This window comes from Natator depressus, chromosome 25, assembly GCF_965152275.1.
Source record: "Natator depressus isolate rNatDep1 chromosome 25, rNatDep2.hap1, whole genome shotgun sequence".
Lineage (NCBI taxonomy): Eukaryota > Metazoa > Chordata > Testudines > Cheloniidae > Natator > Natator depressus.
This window is the reverse complement of record NC_134258.1, coordinates 10,254,651-10,279,207: the sequence shown is the minus strand read 5'-3', so window position 1 is coordinate 10,279,207 and position 24,557 is coordinate 10,254,651. Positions and strand designations below refer to the sequence as shown.

Sequence of the window (24,557 nt, the reverse complement as noted above, 5' to 3'; positions counted from 1 at the left end):
CGTGACTTCTGCAGCTGCCGGTGACACTGGCCCGGGGGCTGCCTAAGTAGCTCAGGCAGCCGCCAGGCCAGCCACACCGGCCGCTGCTGGGGCAGCCTCGGGCCACCGTGTCCCCACCCACGCTCCCCAGCAACAGCAGCTGTCTTGGGCTGTGCACTGGCCTCTCCCTGCCCAGTACCAGCAGCAGTCCCGGGCCGCCCCCTGCCCCAGAGCACCAGCGGTGCCCCCGGGCCCCCCCTGCAGAGCACCGAAGATTTAGTCAGGGGTATATAGTGCATGGACAAGTCACGAGCCGTGAATTTTTGTTTACTGCCCGCGACCTGTCCATGACTGTTACTAAAAATACCCATGACTAAATCTGAGCCTTAATTATTCATACTTACTAATAAGTCAGGCCGTGAATTTTTTAAATAAAGTGGACCTGATTTTTTATTTAATTTTTTCCTGTGGATTTAGGGTGGTGAAAAGCACCAGACTGACAGCTCTTGAGCTTAATGTCCTCTTTGCTTTGCTTTTTGTTTTTGTTGTTTTTTTAATTATTATAATCTGTAGCACAGGTAGAGCATGACCAGCCGCACAAGCCCTAGCAGTGATCCTCTTCCAGGGGCAGCAAAGCCTCTATGTGGATTTAATTCAGTGTAAGCCACTCCTTTTTTCACTTTCAGAAGGGCTCTGTCGGAGGGCACGACCCTCCCCATCACCTCCTTTCCGTCAGCCATGGAGCTGCAGGCACACCCTGCCTCAGTTTCCTTCTCTGAGGCGGGTCCCCTCCCTTCCCCACACAGGTCAGTGAGGTGACTCAGCCCAAGTCATTAAACACTGTTAACCCCTTCTTCCAGAGTAATGAGTCCAAACGGAAGCTTCTTCCACCCCTCTTGGGCTACTCTTTCACCCACCGTCTGGGCTCAGCTCTCAGCACTGTATGAGGCACCTTTAAGTCTTGCCCTGCTTTATTCCAGAGTATCAACTCCCACGCTGGTTTTCCTGGCATCCCCCTTGTAGTCTATGAGGTCCTGCTTCCTGCAGGAGCGACTTCAGAGCCTTCCATAGCAGCCCAGCCCAGCCCAGCCCAGCCCAGCCCAGCCCAGCCCAGCCAAGCCAAGCCAAGCCAAGCCCAGCCCACTCCCTGTAGCTGAATTCCAGCTTCTCTCCTTCGCTCAGTCCTTTTTATGAGGCCAGGTGATCATCAGGCTATCACCTGACCTGATTAGTCCCAGCCGCCTCAGGCTGGGAGGCAGCTAATTATGGCACAGGAAGGTCAGGCCCCATTTCCCCTCAAAGGGACTGGTCACTTTTCTCAAATCCAGCACAAACCTGGATTTGTGCTGGAAATGGCCCAACTTGATTATCATACACATTGTAAGGAGAGTGATCGCTTTAGATAAGCTATTACCAGCAGGAGAGTGGGGTGGGGGGAGAGAAAACCTTTTGTAGTGGTAAACACCCATTTTTTCATGGTTTGTGTGTATAAAAAGATCTTCTGTACTCTCCACAGTATGCATCCGATGAAGTGAGCTGTAGCTCACGAAAGCTTATGCTCAAATAAATTGGTTAGTCTCTAAGGTGCCACAAGTCCTCCTTTTCTTTTTGCGAATATCCCCATTGTAGATGGGGGAACTGAGGCAAAGAGAGGCTAAGTGACTTGCTCAAGGCCACACGGGTACAGCTTGGAACAGGCTCTGCCCGCATTTTTTTATACCTGTGAAAGACTTTTTCATACCATCATCACTGGTGGGGATCACACATTGGTCAATACTCTGGATATGTTACTATTTGCATCAGCGCCATCTACTGTTATGCACAGAGAAAAGCCATTCGACTGCACCAAACTGGGGCCCCATTTTGTTCCTCCTTCCATAGGGGAGCTCCTTCCATCCCTGCTTACTGGCATCATTATTCTGGGGGTGGGAGAGGTACTAGGTGTGCGTGCAGGGAGGCTGCTGTCTAGATTTTTCTTTCCACGTGGGACATTGTGTGTGTGTGGAGAAGTGTCTTTGAAATGAAACCTTAAGAACTATGGTTGTTTTATGCAGAAGCTCCTCCATCACTTTCTAAAAGAGCTGTGTGTAGCCCTCTGTATCCCTGGTTATGTTTTTTATTGGTTGAACTCTCTACCCCAAGGGTGGCTGCATTTCAGTGAACCTATGTGAGGATTAGCTGTGAAATGCTTTGGTATACTCTGAGATGAATATCTATCTTATCAAGCTATCTAGAACCCTTTATTCTTTTGATTTTCTTTATTTCATCCCTTTTCCCGTGTATTCTTGTTCACTTGTAAGTGGCTTTTTTGTGTCTGTTTTAATTGTTTAACTGTTAATGGTGTCTTGCCTGCACGAGATAGGGTGCTTAGGCAGGACAGTAATTGTTGCTAAGTAAAAACCTAAAACAAGCAGATAAATGTGGTTAACATCTGGGCTGATATCCTGGCCTCATTGAAATCAATGGGAGTTTTGCCATCAGCTTCAACGTGACCAAGATTTCACTTTTGGTTTACATACTACATTAAAAATAACAGTAAAAAGATGAAATCACAAAAAAAGATAATGCTAAGGAACTATTCCAACCCCCCCCCCCACCCCCCCGAAGTCACTGCAAAGATTCCCATTGACTTCAGGACAACTACGCCACTTTGTACCAGCTGAGGTGGATCTGACCTAGGACATGCAGAGAGTAAAGGTGAAAACTGCCCTCTGTGACTACCAAGCCTGACTCTTCAATAGCTTATGAGATGCAGCCCCTACAGACAAGCATGGGTTAAGGAGAGAGTTGTAACCTTGACTGGATTTCCCGGCTGTTGCGGGTTTAAGTTGGCTCTTTAACCTTGACTGATCAAAGTAATGTTGTGTCTTTGACTCCAGTATAACCTGAGCCCACTGGTTTCATTCCCTCACTCTAGGTTTCAAGCTATTTATTTGCAGCAGCTTTCTGTGGCTCGGTTCAAATGGGAAATGAAGCATTACTTGGCTGGCTTTTATGTTTGTTACAAAATATTATCTGTAGGGGTGGGGGCTTTTCTTGCTTTCGCCAGGAAATGCAATACTTTATGGTGTAATCTTGGCAAGGCTAAATTCAGGAGGACACAACTGCCTTGAGCTGGATGACCCTTTAATTAGCTGGGTTACAAGCAGGCCAAGGTGCATGTATTTAAGGAAGGGTGAATTATAATATTGGCTTTAAAGGCTGGGCGGGCAGTTCTGGAGAGGGAAGTTCTCTGTTTACCAGTGCCATGGGCAACGCCAGCCTGCATTTCTTGCACATCTGCCAGCTAACAAGCCTTGATCCTCACATACAGTGGACCATTTGCAGGAAAGCAGGTCTCCGTGGCTTATTCAGGTTCTCATTCAGGAACAGGCAGGGGGCTTTAAGCATATGCTTAAGGGCTTTCCTGCCATAATCCTTGGCCTCTCCTCTGGGAGAACCAACAAGGGATTTATTAATTGATTGTTATTATATTTTACGATAGTGCTGAGAAGCCCCAATAGAGGAATAGGGTCCCATTGTGCTAGGCACTATACGTACACAATTACTGCCAATGCCAATCACAATTAGCGCCACACATGGTGGTTTTGGGATCTGGAATCCTATCCATTAGGAACTAGACTGAGAATGACCAAACTTGCTGATTGGAAGGCCAGAAAGGAGTATTATGACCATCTACTTCGGCCTCCTACCTAGCACAGGCCAACGAGCGTCACACAAATGATCCCTGCATCTTGGGGTCAGAACTACAGCAGATCTTTTAGGGAGCGTTTACACTGCAATTGCAAGGTGCCACTGCAGAATGTGTAGACAGACTCGAGCTAGCTTTAGTCTAGATTAAAGCTAGTCTGGGTGCATTTACACGAGCGGCCGTCACAACCTGCGAGCGCAGTGTAGACATGCCCTTTGGAATGTTCATTTTGCACAAGCCATCAAAGTGTGTTGTCCAAGTGGCCCTGCATTGTATTTATCCCAGTGACCTCCCAGGGCCGTGTCCCGTTCCCAGTCCAGCCCCAGATGAAGAGACATGGCAGGGAGGCCAGCGCATCTCCCTCTTTGCTCCTAAAAGGAACATTCTAACAAAGCTGCCAAAAATAAATCTGTTTAATGAAGAGCCTTTGTAAATTATTCAGATATTATATCCCACTCGGGTGCTGGCTCGCGGAGACAGGCTATAACGAGCCGTTCTTCTCGGAAGCGCCGGTTGCAAAGTGAATGTCACACGGTCTCTGCAAGATCTTTGTTAGCTTGGAAATCCTCAAGAACGTGAGCGCCCCTTTTCGTTACCTTGAACTGAAATGAAAAGGCAGGGAAGGGGGTTAGGTAGAGAAATGCTGGCTCTCTGCACACACACTGCCTTCCGATGTGCCTCACCCCTGAGCGGGAGAGAGCTCTGCTAGGGGTGACCAGGGCCAGCGCTTAATTTGTAATGAAAGAGGTGCCAGGGCTCAAGCAATTTTTTACTTTCATAACTGACGTGGCAAGCCCAGAGGTGCCAGGGCTCTGAACTGCCAGGCCCAGAGGTGCCGGGGCTCTGAACTGCCAAGCCCAGAGGTGCCGGGGCTCTGAACTGCCAAGCCCAGAGGTGCCGGGGCTCTGAACTGCTAAGCCCAGAGGTGCCGGGGCTCTGAACTGCCAGGCCCAGAGGTGCCGGGGCTCTGAACTGCCAGGCCCAGAGGTGCCGGGGCTCTGAACTGCCAAGTCTAGAGGTGCTGGGGCTCTGAACTGCCAAGCCTAGAGGTGCCAGGGCTCAGCCTTGGCAAGCTGTGGCACATATTAAGCACTGACCAAGGCCAGTCTCTGTAGCCCATTCAGTCCTGGGCCTCTCTGCTGGCGGTTTGTGTGGTGTGGGCTCTTGCCCATTGGGAACCATGCTGAGGCCCTTCAAATTCATTTTGGGTCAGCCACCAAGCAACCATCAGCTGCCAGTCCCTGCCCTGGATTCAAAGCACTGTTCTGGCTTTGAAAGGGTCCCTAATCCATTGCTGCCCCCCAACCAACTCTGCCTTCTCTTTACTGACTTACCTCACCAGCTGGTTGTAAATCCCCATTGTGGGCCCAGCAGCCCTCCCTGTACCACACCGACTCCAGTGGATATTTCACAGGCCAGCACCCGTCTCCTCTCCCACCCGCTCAGCTTTCCCAACGCATCTTCAACCAGCTGCGAGAGCCTGGAGGGAAGCTTACAACTCCCCCAAAGCTCTGCAGCTGGACTCCAGTCCAGGCACCAGGATCCACAGAGCTGCTGCTGCTGGGGGCTTCCAGACACCAGCCGCTTTGGCTGGTACACCCTGACCTTGGTCGTTCTCACACAGCAGAAAACGGCTCGTGCAAAGTTTCCTGTGGGCTTTAATGGGGCACCGCATGGTTCAAAGTGCTTTGAAGCTGCAGGGGTTAAATTCCGGTGGCTTACTTCTATCTCCCAGGAACATTTCTTTCTTTCTTTCTTTCTTTCTTTCTTTCTTTTTCCCTGCTGATCTAATCTTTGGCTCCTGGAGGTCAGTGATTTTCTATCACTGGCAGCTGACTTCGCCCCAGGGGGGTCGGGGCAACTCTTGGTGCAAAGGGATCGATTTAGCAGGATGGGGCTGGGATGAGTTTGATTCGTTTATACTTACAGCCCGGATGGGGGTGACACATTTACAGCCTGGATTCAGAGGGCGGCATTCGCCCCGTCCCTTCCTCCCCGGGTTCTGGAAAGCAGGGTCCCTCAACCTCCCCCCATCCCTTCTCCAGTGCTAGGGTTCAGCAAACAGACTCATTCATAATGCCCCTCCTTCTGGGCCTCAGAACACGTGCTCAGTCTCAGGGCAGGCTCCCGGCTACCTGAGGTTAAGTCCATACTGCAGGTGCGGCGTGGCTGGACTTACCGGAGCTAGCTTTAACTGAGCCAAGTCGGGTACCGAAGCGGGGAGGCCGCAGCTCTGCAAACTGTACAAGCCCGGCTGGGTAGTCACAGCGCATGCGGCTGCAGCGTCACTGCTCTGGTACGTCTCCAGGAGCTGCCATCACACCGCATGCTGACAGTATATTTGACGCACCCTCAGAATGCCCCTCCCTGTCCAACCTTGCCAGAGTCGCATGCCCCCTACCTGGCTGCCCCCACCCACCCAGGAGGGTATTCTGGAACTGACACAAGTTTGCCATCGGCCACCCACAATCACCCCTGACAGAAGTTTTTATCTCAGAGGCTTCCTAATTCACAACAGCGGCATCCCCCAGCGGGTCAGGGCAGGAGGGCTGGGACTCACAACTGCTCGATTCTAACCCCAGCTCTGACTCCCTGTCCTGGAGCTGGGCGCTTGCCCTCTCGGTTTCCACATCCCGTAAGTCACCATAATGCAGCACCGCTCATCCCCGACTGGGCTTCACTCATTACATACACGCAAGCACCGCCGTAATGCAGCTGCTTCTGGGGAGGTGCTCGAGAGGCAGCTCACGATGCAAAGGGGGCCACGGGGAAGGGGGGGGAAGATTTGGGGCGAAGTCACCAGGGCAGATCTTCTTGCCCTAAAAGTGCCTATGGACGTCCACGCCGTGCGTAGGGTTTGAAGGTCTTGTTGGAAAAAGCAGCGCGGAGCAAACTGCATGGAACTGGCTTTATTTCCCTGGGCCAGGGCAGAATCAGCACCAGTGGGATTTGAGCCCATGGCTGGAGGGGTTCTAGAGCCGATGCACAGATGGACGAGCCAGCCAGCCCGGCTGCGCTGAGCTTACAGGCAAGCGCAGCGGGGAATGAATGCAATATGGAGGCAGCCCCCTCACAGCATCACCAGAGCTGCATTTTCACCTGCCTGGGGCTGCCTGACTGTGCCCTGGTGGGGGGGGGGGGGTAGCTGCGGCAACTCTCAAAACGCAGGAGCTGGTTTGCGTTTCCTCCTCGGGTTACGCATTTGGCAGGGCTCTGCCTGGCGATTTCTAGTGACCCCCAGAGGAGCCAGAGACAAGTCCAGCCCTGTCTCACCAGCTCTTGTGGTGTCGCCGAAAGCCCCAGAGCCTGGAATCGCACGACTAGGTGAGAATCTCCGCTTTTTTTTTTTTTTAAAAAGAAACATTCCTAGCCTGGCGATAGGGGAGAAAAGCTTGGAAATGTGCCCCGAGTGCCCTGTAAGGACAACGACCAAGAACCCCATATTGATTCTATTTTTAAAAAATCTCATGCTTTGTAAGCCAATCGTATGATTTTGGGGGGCCTGAGTTACGCCTGGTCATGGCCACACTGCACACCAGTCCTCCCGTTAACCCCCTCATGCCTGTGCAAGCTGTTGGCACTGCACTGGTTCCCAATCCCATCCCTGTGCTCCTCCTTTGTCCGGGAGAGGTCTCAGCCCCCACCCCCCAGTGCCAATGACCCTACACTGTTGCTGGGGTAACTCTCCCAGGTCAGCACCGTTGCCCTGCTGAACGTAAGGTGCCACCCTCTGGCCCTGCTGCCCTGCAGGAAGTGAGGGGATGCTCAAAAACTACCCTCCCCGTTTCTACCAAATATACCAGGCCTTGGACAAACATGCAGGATCAGCACAGCTGTAGCTAAATCCTACCACCATGATACCCTCATTCTAGCACTCCACCCTCGGTTCGCCTTGCACTGCAGCAAACGCCTGGCTCAGGCAAGGGCCTGGTTTGTTCCTGCCTCTGCCACAGACTCCCTGGGTGACCCTGGCCAAGTCACTTCTCTTCTCTGTGCTTCCGTTTCCCACCTGTACAATGGGGATAAATAACCCTTTTGATCTGTTCAGACTGTTAGCACTTCAGGGCAGGGGCTGTTTAGATGTACAGCACCTAGCATGGCGGGGCCCCAACTCCACTCAGGGTCTCCAGGTGCTGTCATATAACTATTAACAACAAGATGAAGCTATTTACTTCTACTGTAGAAGAGGCCAGGTCACAGGAGTTCTAGGCCTAGTGGTGCCACTGATTCATTGGGAGCCTTTGGTCAAGTCACTTAGGCCCAGATCCTCAAAGGCACCGAGACGCCTGGATCCGTCTGAAATCAACACCTTCCAGGATCTGGGCTTTAACCTCTTTGTGCCTCACTCCAGACTCTGTATAACAGGTCCCGGGGCTGTTGTGAGGTCCAATCTGCTCACGTGTGCAAGGCAGTGTGAGAGCCTTGGGCAGATGGGGCTAGGGAAGGGATGGGTGTCTTCGCTGTCTATTGCGCTGTGGTGTCGTCCCATTAGGATTCCATCTCAGCTGGCCCCTTCCAGTGAAATCACCTGCTCCCTCCCTTACAGAGAGGCCAAGAAGGCTGGCTCGCTTTGAATGAGAGGCAACTCTGCCACCTTCGCTGGGATGATTGGCTTTTTATATTAAGCCTTCCCAGATGGGATAACGGAATCCGCAGTAAGGGTAGCAGAGGCTTGTCAGGCCGAGTACTGATCTATAAGCAGCCTATTGTCTCTCTCTCACTCGCACACACAGGCTGATTTCTTCCCCTCCCCCCAGCCACAATCTTTCCCCAGCATTGCCCCCCCACAAATGAGCGCCCAGCAGGATGCAAATCTACTCAAAAAGAGAAGTAGAGATGGGCTTCCCACGAAGTTCCCTCTGCAGGCATGACGTTCGTTGTCGTTTCCTGGCCCAAACTGCTTCCCAGTGTTGCGCAGCCACTGCGTTTCACCCCAGAAGTGGCTGCGTCTTAGGGACGAGGGCAGGGCTTCATGTGTTTGCAAAATTGGTAAAATACTTTGGGGTGAAAGGTGCTTTAGAAATGTAAGTTTATTTGTATTGATTGTTGAATGGACTGTTACAAACTGCGAAGGCTGAAAGCCTTTTGTATGGCACCTTTACCAATAGGGGACAGCCTGTTTTAAATCTATCTCTGTCTGTCTAGCTAGCCACCAGTCTCTCCAATCACTTTTACTGAACCCATCCCCCTGGTATCTAGGCACCATGTTCACAATACCAAAAGCATCAATACTCGAAGAAGTTCACAAGAGCATCCTCCGCTGATTTGATGCCGTGGTTACAACAACAATGAAATAATAAAGTAGAGCCTACGATCTCCAAGGCTTTTGAGCACCTAACTCCCTTTGATTTCAATGAGAGCTAGGTGCCTAAATACCTTTGAGGGGGTGGGCCTACGTAGCTCACAACGGCATCAAGGCTCCCATTATACTAGTAGGAGTACGAATAAACAACACAAAACCGCTACCTGCCCCAGAGCGCTCACAATCTGGGATTTAGACACTAGGCAGCAGGTGAATGGACTAATGGAGCACAGAGAGGACAAGGTACCAATATACAGACAGGTGCGTAGACATAGATTGTCTCCACAGCCGCAGCTGCCTGCCAGCCCAGACAGTGCCAGCTGGAAGTGATTTGGATGCACTCCACTTAGGAAAGGCAGTGTGGCCTAGTACATAGAGGACTGCCCCAGGAGATCTGCATTCTACCCTGCATCCTGCTGCTGGCTGACACTTTCCCCTCTTTGTAGTTCTGTACCCCTTTGTCTTGTCTAGTTAGATTGGAAGCTCCTTGGGGCAGGGACTCTCTCTCTCTCTCTCTCAGTTTGTACAGTGCTTAGAGCAATCTCAGCTGGAGCTGCCAGGCACTAGTGTAACCCAGATAATAATCACAGCATAGGGGCGTTTTTAAGGAGGTGTTCGGTATTTATGAGGCCCATTAACTCTCCCAAGTGCTTTGTAAACATTAGCTAATCAATCCTCCCCCTCAGAACCTCCCTAGTAGGCAGGTAAGTGTTATCAGGCCCTTTAGGGGATGGGAAACTGAGACACAAAGCAACTTGGTAACACAGTGAGTTGGCGGAAAAGCCAGGAATGGAACCCAGGAGTCCTGATTCCCACACCTCTGCGCTGCCCACTAGACCCCAATCCTCTCCCAGAGCTGGGAATAAAACCTAGGTATGCTGTTGCCACTGCCCCTGCTCTAACCAATAGCCCACACTTCCCTCCCAGAATTGGCAATGGCACTCAGGAGTCCTGACTCCTCAGCCCTGCTCAAACCAGCATTTTAAATGAGAGCTGCACCCTGTTTGCTCAGCATGGCAACGAGGCTGCTCCCCCACCCGGTACAGAGTGCAGTTCACGTTCTGGCTCAAAGTGACACTTGTTTCCTTTCCTGCCCACCCCTGGCCGGGTCCACCTGGCTGAATGGGGCCATCTGGGACTGAAGCCGGACTGCAGACCAGCCCCAGGGTCTCGCAGCCCCTGCCCGTTGGTTCACCCAGAGTCAGCAGGGGGCGAAGAGGGACAGCGCAGCCTGCAGGAGCCCGCTCCACATGAGCAGATGCGTCTGTGCTCCTTGCCACACCAGCAGGCTAGTCCTGTTACTGCGTCCCGCCTTTCAGGAGCTGGGGCTGTAATGCTGTTCAGGGTGCAGGCCTTGCAGCCAAGAGGGTTTTCCAATCGAGGCAGGGCATTTGGCACTGGTATGTGCCCCCACGGGGGAGGTGTCGGTCTTGGCAGCCTTTCTCCATCTGGAATACAGGAGTGCCCGGAAGGGCCAGCAGGGTCCCGCCGGGCTGGGCGCTGACCAGACACACAGGGCGAGAGGGTCCTTATCCCGGAGAGCTCACAAGAGGCAAGGAGGGGATCAGAGGCACCGAGAAAGGAAGACAAGAGCAGAACCCCGCCGGGCTCCTGCCGTGCAGCCCAAGGCCCCAGGGGCGGTGGGTGAATGAGCTGCTGGGGGAGGCCAGCCCCCAGCCCCTCTTCCTCTGCCTGAGGCCCCGCTCGTCCCCTTCCACACACACACACCCCCCTCACCGGAGCCCAGAGCACACACACCTCTCGGCCGTGGAAGAGCGCCGGGAAGGGGACTGGAAGCAGGCATGCGGGGGGCCATGCCAGGCTGTTTGGGGAGGCACAGCCTTGCCTGGCCTATGCTACCCGCTGCCCGGGCAGGGCCCTATCTGCTAGGCCAGTAGTTCCCAAACCTTCTGCTAAGGGGACCCACCAACCGCAGTTGGTCTTTGTTTTACAGCCCACCCATGGTCCAAATTCGGGGTGTGTGTGGGGGGAATTGTAGACCAGCGTCCTCCTCCGCTGCCACCTCCTCCCTGCTGTGCTGGGGGGGGGCACCAAACATGTGGATCAGCACCCTCCGCCCTGGCACTGCAACCCTCATCCCGGCCTGGTGCCGAGGGGAGGACCCAGAGAGGGCAACCCCACCCTGCACTCAACCCACAAGGGCAACTCCTGTCTCACGGGGCTGGAGTCAGCAACCTGCTCTGGGCCTTGTGACTGAGCGCATGGGTCCATAGCACCACTCAGATTTGGCCCGGCCACCCCTGTGCACCAGGTCACAACGCGCAGAGCAGGGAGCCTGGCCCAGCCCCACCCGAGACAGGAGCTGCTGCTGTGGGGGCGAGCGTGGGGTAGGCTTACTCTCCAACCCTTCCCCCCAGCTCTCCTGAGGCCGAGACCCATCCAGAACCTTCCCTTGACCCATTTGGGAAACCCTGTGCTAGGCCACAAGACACGGCCATTCATTGCTCCCCTCTGCCTACGCACATAGCAGGAAATCCTGCTCACACGGGATCCTTCTTGGCAGGCTCTGGTGTGCGCTGCATGGATTGCGATGGGTTATTTCTGGAGCATATTCGTGGGCCTCTCTAGATGTTGTATAATGCACATGTGTTTACGTTGTTACTTCTGTCTCTGTGCCTGGGTGTACTGGCATGGGCGTGCTTACACTGTGCGACCCGTCTGCGCACATATACAGTACAGGAGTATAGATCCATGCACACACTCTTTTACATACACACATGCGGTATGTAGCTATTGTGCATTTGTTCTCTGTCTGTGTGCACATGTATCTTTCCGCGTGCGCGTTTGTAAACAGCAGACAGGTCGGGGCATGTTTCCAGTGTGTGTGTGGTGGGGTGTATATTGGATAGACATACACACCCAGGGCCAAATGCTCCACTGCCCTGCACCATGGGCATTTATGCCCAAGCCAACTGTGTAAAAGAGACGGCAAAATTAGAACGGCAACTCTTTGCCCCTGGCATAAAGACTGCACATAAGCTGGCGGGTGGGGAGAATCTGTGGATGTGCACACCAAAGTGCACCTGTCTGTCTGTGTACGTGCAAGAGTGTGCGTGCAAGTGCACAGTACACACTCGCAGGGCCCAGATTTTCCTTCTGCTCAAGCATCCAGCCAGCCCTCTTCTGCACATGCCTCCCAGCCACTGTATTCCTGGGATTCAGTGGGGATGTCTATGGTAATAATTAGAGCGGGGAGGTTCAGAACCTGCAGCTGCTGGGACACAATGCAGCAGAATAGGCTGGTTTCATCCCTTGTTAAGGGGCCACAGGGAAGTGTCCTTGACAGCAAGGGATGGATCTGGAGAGCCTTTTAAGTGCTTCACGTTTGCTGGAGGAGGAGGGGAGAGGATTGTCACAAAAGGCGAATTCTCTGCAGCAGCAGCAGCCCAGGCGAGGGCTGAGGAGAAGAAGAGAGACAAGGGGCCCTGTGTTAGGCTGTCCTGGAGCATGAGCTGTGATGGGACCATCTCGCTGCAGCTTATGAGACAGAGGGGTTCCTCCTTTGGCACTGTAATTGGGTTACAGCCTCTGGGTTTGTTTTCAAATCAAGCCAGGAAAATATCATTCCAAAATGGAGGCTTTTTGAGAAATGACGCTGGAAAGCAGAATCCTAGGTGTCATTCGACTGCTGTGGAACACTTCTGTTAGTGATCTAACACACGTGTGTGCACATGCATACACGCATGCACTCACAATGCCACACTTGGTGATTATGCACTTGTGTACACTCTGTGAGCAATCATATACACACAGCCACGCTCTGTTAGCAGTCACACACACATGCATGTATACCCACACTCTCTCTGCTAGCGATCTTCCATGCACAAACCCACCTAATGGCCAGGGTTTCGGAAGAAACTTTCCCTAGAAATAGCTTAGTCCAATATTGTCTATTATCTAGTTTCTTACACCTTTCTCTAAAGCATCTGAACCTGGCTGCTGTCAGAGACTAAGATGAATTGTTGATCTGATGCAGTGTGTGGCAATTCCTGTGCTCCTTCTCTCTCTCTCTCACACACACACAACCCACTAAAACGCCACCGAAGGGAACTGATTACAATAACAGAGAGCATTAAAAAATGCCTTGAGAAGCAATCCGGACACATTCCAGGCCAGAGAGTAAATGCAAAGCCATTCTCTCTCGCTCTCTCTCTCTCTATTTTTTGGCACTCGTCTAGCTCATGCACAAGCAACAGGATTAGGAGGCTGTATCCACACACAAGTGGAAACGTCACATGTTCCACCCGCACGCAGCTGGGCCATTTCAAACTGTAGTTTCTGCTGCGTCCATTGGGAGGCAGTGTCTTCTCAGATCAGAACAGAGCAAGCCAGAAAGCAGCTGCTGCTTCCACTACTGTACGTACAGTTCATAATATGTACCCTGGTTGGTTTGCTTTGCCCCTTAAACTACAGTTCACCTGCTGGATTTATGTAGCATCCTAACCCTAACAATCACAGCAGTTAGATACAAGGGGCCAGATTCTTAGCTGTTGTAAATCAGTGTAGCTTCATTGACTTCAAGTTGAGGATCTGCCCAGTATGGGGCAACGGAAGGATGTATGTCTAATGGTTAGTGCAGGGACGTAGCAATCAGGAGTGGCGGGGGGTGTGCAGCAGGCCTCTGTGGTTTTCTTCACTGTTCTCCATGTGAGCATTTCCTTGGGGTCAATGGGGGAGAGAGGACTGTGCCCCTTGATGGCACTTTGTGACAATGCTGAGCAAAGTCACTAATTGTGCATGATATTGGTATAAAATTGGGCCCAGGTTTGCACCAGACCAGGCCAGGATCACTCCAAAGGTTCAGAATTTTTTTCCTGGGGCTTGAGTTCCTTACAAAATCCAGAGCAAAATGTGATCTGGGAGAGAGTGCAAGACTATGGGGTTCTGTTGCCCGGCTCTACAGCTGACTCGCTGCATGCCCAGCGGGAAGTCACTTTGGCCCAAATTTTGAAGAGTGGCTAATAATTTGGAGCGACTCAGATATGGGGTGCCCAACCTGTGATACCTTGGGCCTACATTTTGGACAGGCTGAGCACCTGCACGGCCCTCTGTGCCCCGATTTCAGGTGGAGTGACCCTGCCAATCAATCAGCATCTCAGACGGGGCATGCAAAGGCTAAGGCATCCCCAAATGGTAAGATTTTGAAAATTTGGGCCTGGGGAAGTGCTGAGTCCTGGCAATTCCCCCAGAAACCAACAGGAGTTGCAGGAGCTCCACACATCTTCAAAGCAGGTGCTCGGTGCCTCAGTTTCCCCACTTGTAAAGTGGGATGGATAATCCTGTAACAAACCCATGGCTACTCAGGACTCCGCATGTGTCCATCCATCCATCTTAGGTATCTATATGCCCAATTACCACAGTAACTGAGCCCCTCAAACATTTAACTTACTGTCACTGTTCTGTATTCCATAGCCAGTCACAACCTTATGGAAACAGGATTTAGATCACCTTGCTCCAAAATCACCCATCCCTACCTCTGGAGCTAAAAGAAGATCTCCACTAGCTATTAGCAGTACAGGCCTCATGGCACACAGCGGATCACTTTTAATACCGTCCAGTGGAGGGCAGCGGTGCCACACGCACACTAGCCAGTTCATCACAGTGCTTTCCTATTGTACAGCCCTGTGGCAAAGCTTAATTAATGACTCATTAGTAAAATGCTCTCAGATCTGCAGGAGGAGGAGGAGGAGGACGCTGCTAGAGGCACTGGGCATTATTAGCATTTTGTTATAAACAAAACACCTTGTTGGTTGCAATAGAAACAAACAACCTGATCTCTCTCCCCCCCCCACCCCGCCCCGGCCTTCTGTCCTCTCACAAAGGAAATTAGAAATTGCACAGCATGCGGGGGATGTGCAGCCTTCACCTGGGAACACAAGGTATAAGATCAGCAGGAAAGAGCCTTCAGCAGAGAGCTGTTCACAGCTGGCACAGGCCCTCTCTGCAGATCAGCCCCCCCCCCCCCCTTTCCTTTCCTTTCCTGCTTTCCCGCTTTCTCTTTATCACTGACTTGGAATAATTGGGACCCATTAGTCTTTGTGTCAGCATTTCCCTTCCCACTCTGCTTTGCACTGTACAGTGTTTGCTCTGCAGACTGATTAGAGGGTAATTATCACCTTGTTACCGGCTAAGGTGCAAGGAACATTTCTCACTCCTAGCAGAAAGCCCAGAGAGATTTTACAGCCCAGACACCCTGATGAACCAGACAAAAAAGAGGCAGAGGTTTCCCTGCGGCTGCCCATGCGTGGCCCAGCCAGCAGGCCCCAAACAAAGCCCCTTCCCTAGACATCAGTAGCATCTTTGAGGGGCTTCCCAGGAAATAGAGAGAGGCTCAAGAGATAAGACCGGTGGGAAGGCTCAGTCAGTTGGAACCTTTGACCGCAGATATGCTGCCTGCCATGATTAATTCCCAGAAGCAGCCACTTAAACCGCTCTGCACATTAAACAGAGACAATCCAGACAGGTCTGATCTTGGAATCAACTCGGCGGGGGGGAGGCAGCGTGCTCTCATAATGAGTGAAGGAGGAGACAGGACTCCTGGGTTCCATTCCCAGCTCTGCTGCTCATTTAGGATTTGTAGGGTGGCGCCTGAGAGCCCGAGGCAGGGATCAGTGCGTGGCCCTGTACAAACACTGAACAAAAATATGGGCCCTGCCCCAAACAGCTTACAGTCTCAGCATAAGAGGAGAGACAGCAGGTGGATACAGACAGATGGAGGAGCACAAAGGAAATGAGAAGACATGCCAGTACCCTCCCCATTGTTACAGCTTTAGTAACCCCCATGGTAAAGGAGAGCTTTAAGGAGGGATTTGCAAGAGGATAAGGGGTTAGTCTGGCATGTGTTTACAGGAGCTCCCCTGCTGATCGCAGTGTGGGAGAACACTGGAGGGCGATGTCACAATGTCACAAGGGGCCGGGAGGGGAATGGAGGTTGACATCACGGGCTGAGCAGAGGCAGGAGTCGGCCTTGCTGAATGAGCAATAACTGGTAGGGTGGGGATTGGCCAAAAAGAGCCTTGACAGTGAAGACACAAGCTTATTTCTGACATGACAGAGAATAAGGAGCCATCGGAGGGAGGAATGACCTTGGGCAAGTCATTTCCCCTGTCTGTGCTTCCATTGCTCCATCTGTAAAATGGGGGTTATGACTCACAGATTGTCAGCAGGACCATTATGAGCAGTCAGCCTGAATTCCTCTATTACACAGGCCAGAGGATTTCACTCAGTATATCCTGCATGGAGCTTATGGGTGGAACTAGAGAACTAATGAGACCTACCATTCAGGATGGCTGTGAGGCTAATGTTTACAAAGTTCTCCGAGATCCATAGGTGAAAAGCAAAGCATTAAGTCCACAATCCTCTCACAGCACCTGGTTAGTTTAGCAGTACTATCCATCAAGGAGGAACGAACATTTCTTCCTGACCTCAGCTAATGCTCCTCTTAAGCCTTGAAGCATGAGGATGGATTGATTGTGCCTTGAGATTTTTATTTCCAATCCTAGTGTAAATTCCTTTATTTTGAAATCTGCATGCCATGTGAGTGCAGTCTAATTATGTGCTTTGGGATCCTCAGGGATGAAAGGAACAACATAAATGTAAGACTGTTATTTATAATACTCCAAAAACAGACAGGTTACAGAGTAACAGCCGTGTTAGTCTGTATTCGCAAAAAGAAAAGGAGTACTTGTGGCACCTTAGAGACTAACCAATTTATTTGAGCATGAGCTTTCATGAGCTACAGCTCACTTCATCGGAAGCTCACGAAAGCTCATGCTCAAATAAATTGGTTAGTCTCTAAGGTGCCACAAGTCCTCCTTTTCTTTTTGCAAAAACAGACACAAAGCGTAGGGTTTAAAATTTTAATCCAACAATTGATGTCGCATTCTATCTGTCTCAGTGTATTTGATCTGCATACTTGCCTCTATTTTCAGAGAGCTGGAGCCTTCTTGTTACATTTTGCTACGATGCAATAACTGAGAAACCTTTAAAAAAATGACTGCAAAACATTTATTGTCATTTGGCACCTACAGTAACGCTGCATCGTAACAATACAGATACTTTGTGCCTCCAGAGCTGAGATTTCAAGCTCTTTGCAAATATTAATTAAGCCTCATGATGCTGCTGGGTGGCGTTTATTTTACAGATGGGGAAACTGAGGCACAGAGCAGGGAGGTGGCCTGCCCACCATTACACAGTCAGTTAGGCCTGGTCTACACACAGTTTTTGTGCTGGTGGAATGATATCAGTTATAAAGGTGTCCTAGACCAATATAGCTGATGCCCTTTCCCATAAAGGAATAGCTACACTAGCATACGGCTCCTTTATGCTGGTATGACTGCGGCCCATGCGAGGAGGGTTGCATCACTTTAACTATCCCAGTATAGTTTATTCATTCATAGATTTAAGGCCGGAAGGGACCATTACATCATCTCGTCTGACTTCCTGGATGACACAAGTCATGGAATTTCTCCAAGTACTGAGCCCAATTTCTGGCCGTTGGTTCTTCTGCTTTTCTCTGATAGATTAATAAATCCTTTAGTCCCTGAATTTTCTCCCCTTGAAGGTATTTATGCTCCACAATCCTGTCCCATTCGGCACAACTTGTGCGTGTGGCCAAGCGCTCAGTGGCGGAGTTGGGAGTAGAACCCAGGAGTCCGGATGCTCGGGCCCCTACCCGCCCTGCCATCTAGTAGCAAACCCTGCAAGGTGGTACAAACTTTAATTTCTATGGCTGCGGCAGTTACCTCTGCCTGTGTGTCAATGCTCGCACGGCCGCGAGGGACCGGAAAAATGCTTGCCTGCCTGTGTGCGCTAAATATTGCTGCAAATTGATTGGTGCGTGCATTTGAAATTGATGGCTCTTTAGTCTGCTGCTATAAACAGCTGCTCAGGAAGGGCTGAGGGTTGAACTCGAACGCAACACATGCCCTTTGAAAGCTGTAATTGTCGCCTATATATAGTCCCCCTTGGTATAGAACACCGTGTCGGGAATGGTGCCTCCTGAGCCCACAGAAATGCACAGAATGCTGGCCGAGGATGGGAGAGAAAAACAGCTCAGAGAGGAGGCAGAATGGAAGGGAAAAGGGCAGGACAGTGGAGGCGACAGAGGAGAGAAGTGAACGGCTGGCAGGGAAGGTCAATCCAGATCAAAGGGGCCACAGTGCAGCCCTGGAATGCACCAGGCACCGAGCCATCAAATTATCCCCCATGCAGGGCATCGGGATCCCTGGATTCTGCTCCCAGATCTGCCACTGACTCGCTGTGTTGCATTGGGCAAATCATTTAGCCTCTCAGTGCTGCTTCGCACTCGGAAGGTGGGGACCTGGTTGCACTGGCTCAGGCTGGCCACTGAGAAAGCTTTGGCCCCTGCTCAGACGAGCTTTACCCTTATTCCAGAAAGTCCCATGATGCCTGAGTGGAGCTATCAACCAAGATCTTCAGCCCAGAACTCTAAGGCTCTTTTAGATACCCTGAGTCCAGGCCACTGAAGATAAGGACTGAGACTTTGAACTTGACTCCTCTACTTGACCTCAAGCGGCCTCTGCTGTAACCGCTAGCGAGAGAACACATCTTCCCTCGACGGCTGGCTGAAATTTTCTGAATGAGGTGGTTTGGGTAAAAATGAATTAATAAATCAACTTTTCTCAAGAATGAAAGTTTCCCACAAAAAACATCATTGACGTTGGTGGAAGTTTTTTTTTTTTTTTTTTTGCAAAAAAGCTCCCAAAAAACAACCACCACCCCACCCCTTCCAAAAGCAACATCAACCCGACAAAAACTTTTGAAGCAGTTGTCCGCATTTTCCATAAATAAGTATGAGTTTTTTAAAAGATGTCTCCTTTCAAACACATTCCCACAAATACAGGATTTCATTTTTCCATTGCTTTTTCAGCCCCCTGGTTTCCCCTCTCCATCATGCAATTCGGGTTTGTACCTTCTGCTCTAGAGACCTGAAAGACTGTCTTTGGCTTATACGGAAATATTCCATGTCTGTAGCTGGGTTGAGGGAGCTCAGCTCGGGATGGGGCAGGAGCAGCTTTCAGGCTGTCAACATCCACTTTGCATTAACGTCCCTCCCTGGGCCTCGCGTTTCAGCTGTGCTACGGGTGGGATGAAAGGACGTCCCTGAGGCTGCTGAAATGTCTCAGCATGGCTCTACGCCGGAGGCTGGTTCCATTGATCCCAATCCCTGTCTCCTCCTGCTCTCTGGTTAAGGCCTGATCACAGCCCACGGTAGCGTTTATAACGATTCCCCTGGAAGACTTGGCGTGACGGAGATGCTCAGACCCAGGAGCTGCAAAAAAGCTGGGGCTGAAGCATCAGAAACACTCGGGAGGGGCTTTTCAAAACGTGTTATTTTAAATGGAAATGGGCAAGCAGCGTGGTGCCTGGATCAAGGAGAAGAGAGATTTGCCCCTAGAATGATACCCTTGCATCCCGGCACAAAGCGCAGCAAGCAGCTCAGCTGCTGTGCGGAATTCAAAAGGTATCTTACCTCCGAGAGCCGCGCCGTGCGCTTTTGATGCGCTGTCCTGGCTCCCTGCTGCCAGGTGAGTCAGTCACAGCCTAATCAGTGATTAGGCTGATGACAGCGGCAGGGGCCTGAGGGCACAGCCAGAGGTACGTGTCCTGGGCAGCCCCATAACAGGGGCCCAACGGCATGTCACCGCAGGGATTTTGCTGGCAAAGGCTGACAACCTTTGGTCTTGGAGTTCGAAGTCGTGTCACCAGCCCGTCTTCCCTGTCGTTGCACGTTGCAAAGGGTGCAGGCCAATGCAGTTCCCTGGGCCCAAGCGTAACATTGGGATTATCCTGACGTTGCTCTCTGTGCTTCTCCAGTCAGGTCTCTCTCCTGCTGGTAATAGCTCAGCTTAACTGATCACTCTCGTTACGGTGTGCATGGTAACACCCATTGTTTCATGTTCTCTGTGTATATAAAATCGTCCTACTGTATTTTCCACTGCATGCATCTGATTAAATGAGCTTTAGCCCACGAAAGCTTATGCTCAAATAAATTTGTTAGTCTCTAAGGTGCCACAAGGACTCCTGTTCTTTTTGCGGATACAGATTAACACGGCTGCTACTCTGAATCCAGTCATGATGTGAGGAGACATCCCCCAAGAATGGCCAGCGAACCACAGGAACTTAGGCCTAGATCCTCAAAGGTATTTAGGCGACTCTCACTGAAATCAAAACACCTTTGAGGATCTGGCCCTTAGGAACGGCCAGACTGGATCAGACCCAAGGTCCCTCTCGCCCAGTATCTGGTCTCTGGCAGTGGCTAGCACCAGCTACTTCAGAAGAAGGAGCAAGAACCATGTAATCGGTAGTTATGGAAAAACCGCAGGATAAAATCGACCATGCAAAGAGGGGCCAGTTTCTTGTTAGCTCTGTGACAGCTACATACCCTGAAGGGACCAGGCCCCGGGGTCCCAGACAGGGTGTCCACATCTCCTCAGTCCAGTGACAGCTCCGGACCCTGAAGGGAGCAGGCCCTGGGGTCCCAGACAGGATGTCCACGTCCCCTCAGAAGGGAGGTAGAGTGCAGAAATGAGGCTAAACCAGGCAGTAGTTCCCTGTTCACTCTCAAACCCTCTGCAGCCTTTGCCATGGGGCCCTGGAGGATAGCCTGGCTCCCCGTATGCCTTACTTCTTTTTTTAAGCCCTGCTCTAAGCCGACTTGTATTTTTAGCAGCAACACAGTGCTGGAATCAAGCTGCCACTTTTGCACCTGAGGCTCCCATGAGCCATGTCTGGCTAATAGTCACATCAGCTAACAATTCGCAGCATCCCACCTCCCACCGCTGATAGCCCCAGCAGGACAAGGCACAAGATGCAGAGAGCATTGCCTAGTGATCAGAGAACTCAGGACTCCTGGGTTCTCTTCCCAGCTAGCTCTCAGCCCTGCCACTGACTTCCATCTCTTGGTGCCTCAGTTTATCCTCTGGATGCAGGGCTAAGGATACTGATCTGCCTGGGAGGCTTGGTGGGTGTGCGCCAGCTGGAAGAACAGCAGGTCAGCAGCCTTGTGAGACAAGAGGCTGGGGCAGCAGAAAGGCCATTTTATTTCCCTTCCTAGAACGAGTTTCTCCCTGTGATGGACCCGAGGAGCCGGCGCTCGGTGTCAGCCAGACGCACTACAACACTGCCCTCTGCTGAAAACCAGCCAGCGCAGCAAGAGGGACCAGCAACCTCAGAGGCAGAGCAGGGAGCTGAGGGAAACAGAAGAATTCTCTATGGGGAGCCCCAAGCCTTGGACCTGCCTTTCCTCTCCCTCTCCTTCAGCTCCAACAAGCCCTTAGCAGCCTTCGGTACAGGGTCCAGAACACGACCCCGCTTTGCTTTCCTAGCCCCCACCCCCCCGTTTATTATCCACCCTCTACCAGCCCACCCCCAAGAGCACTGCTTCACCCAAACGGCCCCCCCTTCCTTCAGCCTGCATTCAAGGACTGGCTGAGTGGCACCTAAAGCGCCCTCCCACGTCCCCACAATTCTCCACCTGATCACTATTAGCCAGCAGTGTTACCTGGGTGCCTTAGAGACCTGGGGCCGGCCAGAGGCAGGAGGGTGCTGGACTGAGAGTCAGGAGACCTTGTTCAAGTCCCAACTCTGCCGCTGACCGGATGACGGACTTCAAGCAAGTCCCTTTCCCTGTCTGGGTACATCTACATGGCAGCAAGTCTCATCCTCACCACCTTACTCCCCAAGTTTGAGAGCCCAAGCTTCCACCCCGAACAGGAACGTCCACACGGCTATTTTTAGCCCTGCAAGCCCAAGTCTGCAGACCCAGGCTCTGAGACTCTCTGTGGCAGGGTTATTTTGGAGCTTTTTTCCACTGTAAATGTACAGTCTGTGCCTCTTCCCCACCCTTTGTCTACTTAGATTGTAAGCGCTTCAGGGCAGAGACGGTCTCTTATTCCGTGTTTGTAGAGAGCGATCCCGGTCTTGAACGGGACCTTCAGGCACTGCTGTAAAACAGTGAGCATAGGGTTCTTTTCTAGGCTGTCTGGAAGAAGGGATTTCACTTAAACGAAGACACTTAAAACAGACATTCAAGTTAGCTGCTGTAGTTCTGCCAGAAGGCTGAATTTTCCCCTGATAGGTTGCTCCTGGCAAGAGCTTTGTGATCATAACATACCAGCTGTCTCTATTTTCTATTCCCCCTCCCTCTCTCACTTTGCAGGCCAACTCTCCTTTTATTCCTTATTCCCTCCTCCCTCCCTCTCCTTTCCTGCTCGTTCTGGCCTTTCTGAGTATTCCTTGTGGTCTCCTTTCCAACTTTCAGTCGGTTTCCCCATCACATCTAGCCAAAAGGGTGCTTCTGCTTATCAGACAAGACGTTAAAAGGAGGTCCGGGCTACTTGTGGCTTTTAATGATCCCATGGTGCTTTTTGGTAAGAGTTAACTCTGGCATCCTGGCTGCATCTGAACTCGGATAATTATATTCTACCTCAGCTCCAGTTCCTGGTTAGACACTGAGGAGTGAAAACACACACTGTAGTTCAAAATAGCTAGACGGGATTATAATTTCAACTGGCTCTTCCATTTTACTGAACAGATGTGTTGTTTAAAAGATAGTTTTAAAAAAGATATCAAGCATTCCTCAGTTATAGAGCATTTTTCATCTGTAGATCTCAAAGCAAGTTACGCATAAGGCATAGCTTTAATGTGCTCATTTTACAATGGCTCAGGGACGTATTTGCCCAAGCTACAAGTCAGTGATCAAGCTATGGATAGAACCCAGGAGTCCTGACTCCCAGCCCTGCCCTGATTAAACAGACCACTTAAGCAGCTGCTTAACTTTAAGAACATGCTTAAATTCCACTGATTTAAGCCGTGATTAAGTGATTTGCGGAATTAGGATTTCTGTGCCCGAACCACTAGATCACATTCACTCCCTATTTAAGGAGAAAAATGTTTCCAGTCCAGTTGAAAGCAGCTGTAATGCATTGAAAGTCTGACTTTAGCTTTAAACGGTGAGACATTCTCCATGCCAGTCTCAGGCAGACAGCTGCAACAAGATACAAACAGCAAATTTCTAAAACATGGTGTTATTTATTGTTTTCTGAGAGGCCAAAAATAAGCTCGGTTCCTCCCCCAAAGGAGCAAGAGACCCAGTAGCTCTTCAGAGCCAGGACTACAAATCTCAACTGCTAGGACACACAAAGCAAGGCTCAAAAATGGAGGAGGGTTGAGAAAGGTGACAGTAGCCAGACTGCCCAGTTAGCCAGAAAGGCATGTCAACATCTTGATGGTCCCAGTGAAAGTGTGAGCGAGGATCTCTTACAAGGGCTTGGCAACTGCAAATCACTGGCTGTCTTTCGGGGCATGGGCATTCACTTTCTGTGAGGGAAGACAGATGCTGTGCGGGGCCTCCATGCTAATTAGCTACTAAGGATATGGGCTGTGATGACAACTGCTATTGCTCTGAATTTGCCCGCACGTTCGAGATCATGTGTATGAGCAGCACATTCCCATGTATTTGCAGGGGGTGCCTTTCACACCGCGCACTTGAGAAAGAGTCACCCCACAAACAAAACGCTGGGAAATCACACGTGGGCCAATCAGAACAGCTTTGAGGGGGCCCCACTGCATGGGCTAACAGAGTTGGCAAACAGAAGGTGGTATTTTTAGAGAGCATCCAGCAGGAGGCAGAAAGGCTGAAGTGAAGGAGGTGCATGGTTGGTAGCTCTTGCTGAAAGTGGCCGTTAGGGCCAACAGGGGCAAGACAGGACCTTGAGATGGGGGAGAGAGAGAGAGCGTCAGATAAATTAAAGAGTCTGGGAAGATGATTAAAAAAGAAGCCAGTAGGAAGATAAATTCTAGAGTGAAGAGAGGAAAGTGAAGCAGGAAGGGCTAGAAAGTAGTCGTAGAGGATGAGGTGAGCAGGACATAGAAAACAGAGAAGACAAATAAATTAAAAGACAGCAGCACTATTGTTATTTGTATTATATTGCTTAGATGCCCCAGATTGGGGTGCCATAGTGCTAGGTGTTGTACCATATCCCAAAACAGCTTACAATCAAACCAGACTAGACAGACCAAGGGTGAGAGGGGAAACTGAGGCACAGAGGGGGGCACTGACTTGCTCAAGGTCAGCCAGCAGATCAGGGAACAAAGTCCGGGTCTTCAGGCTCCTTGTTCAGTGCCTTATTGACAAGACCATGCTGCATTAGGACAGCGAAAGCAAAAGAGAAAGTGGGAAGAATATAATTGCTTGAAGAATGTGTGCTTCTATTGTTTTAACAGTTTATAGTCGAGCAGGAACCATTGAAGCAGATGCCTATCAGGAGAGACAAGCAAACGGCCCCAAGAGGACATAGGACAAGGGTAAATTTGATTCCCCCCCCCTCCTTTTCTTACCAGGGTTGGGGTGGTGGAAGTTCCTTTTGTGTTCGCTATCTCCTGAACTTCGGATTTCAGACCTGCGCATAGGAGATAATAATAATTTTAATCAGTCTTAGAACTTACATTGCACTTCACAACTTCAAAGCAATGTAGAAACATTAACTACATAGCCAAGTCTCCCAACACCCCTGGGAGAAAAAAATATTTCCCCTGTCC

General features: G+C 50.9%; 1 long non-coding RNA gene across 1 annotated transcript in view; it reads right to left on the bottom strand.

Annotated features, from left to right (window-relative positions):
• Positions 1 to 4,219: 4,219 nt before the first annotated feature.
• The window catches only part of LOC141977875 (uncharacterized), a 49,265-nt gene continuing 28,927 nt past the window's right edge, over positions 4,220 to 24,557 (bottom strand). Inside the window, exons 2-3 of the long non-coding RNA XR_012636299.1 lie at positions 24,357 to 24,418; positions 4,220 to 4,272 (exon numbers count right to left, since the gene is read on the bottom strand). This is a non-coding gene — a long non-coding RNA (uncharacterized LOC141977875). The remainder of the gene's footprint in view (positions 4,273 to 24,356; positions 24,419 to 24,557) is intronic.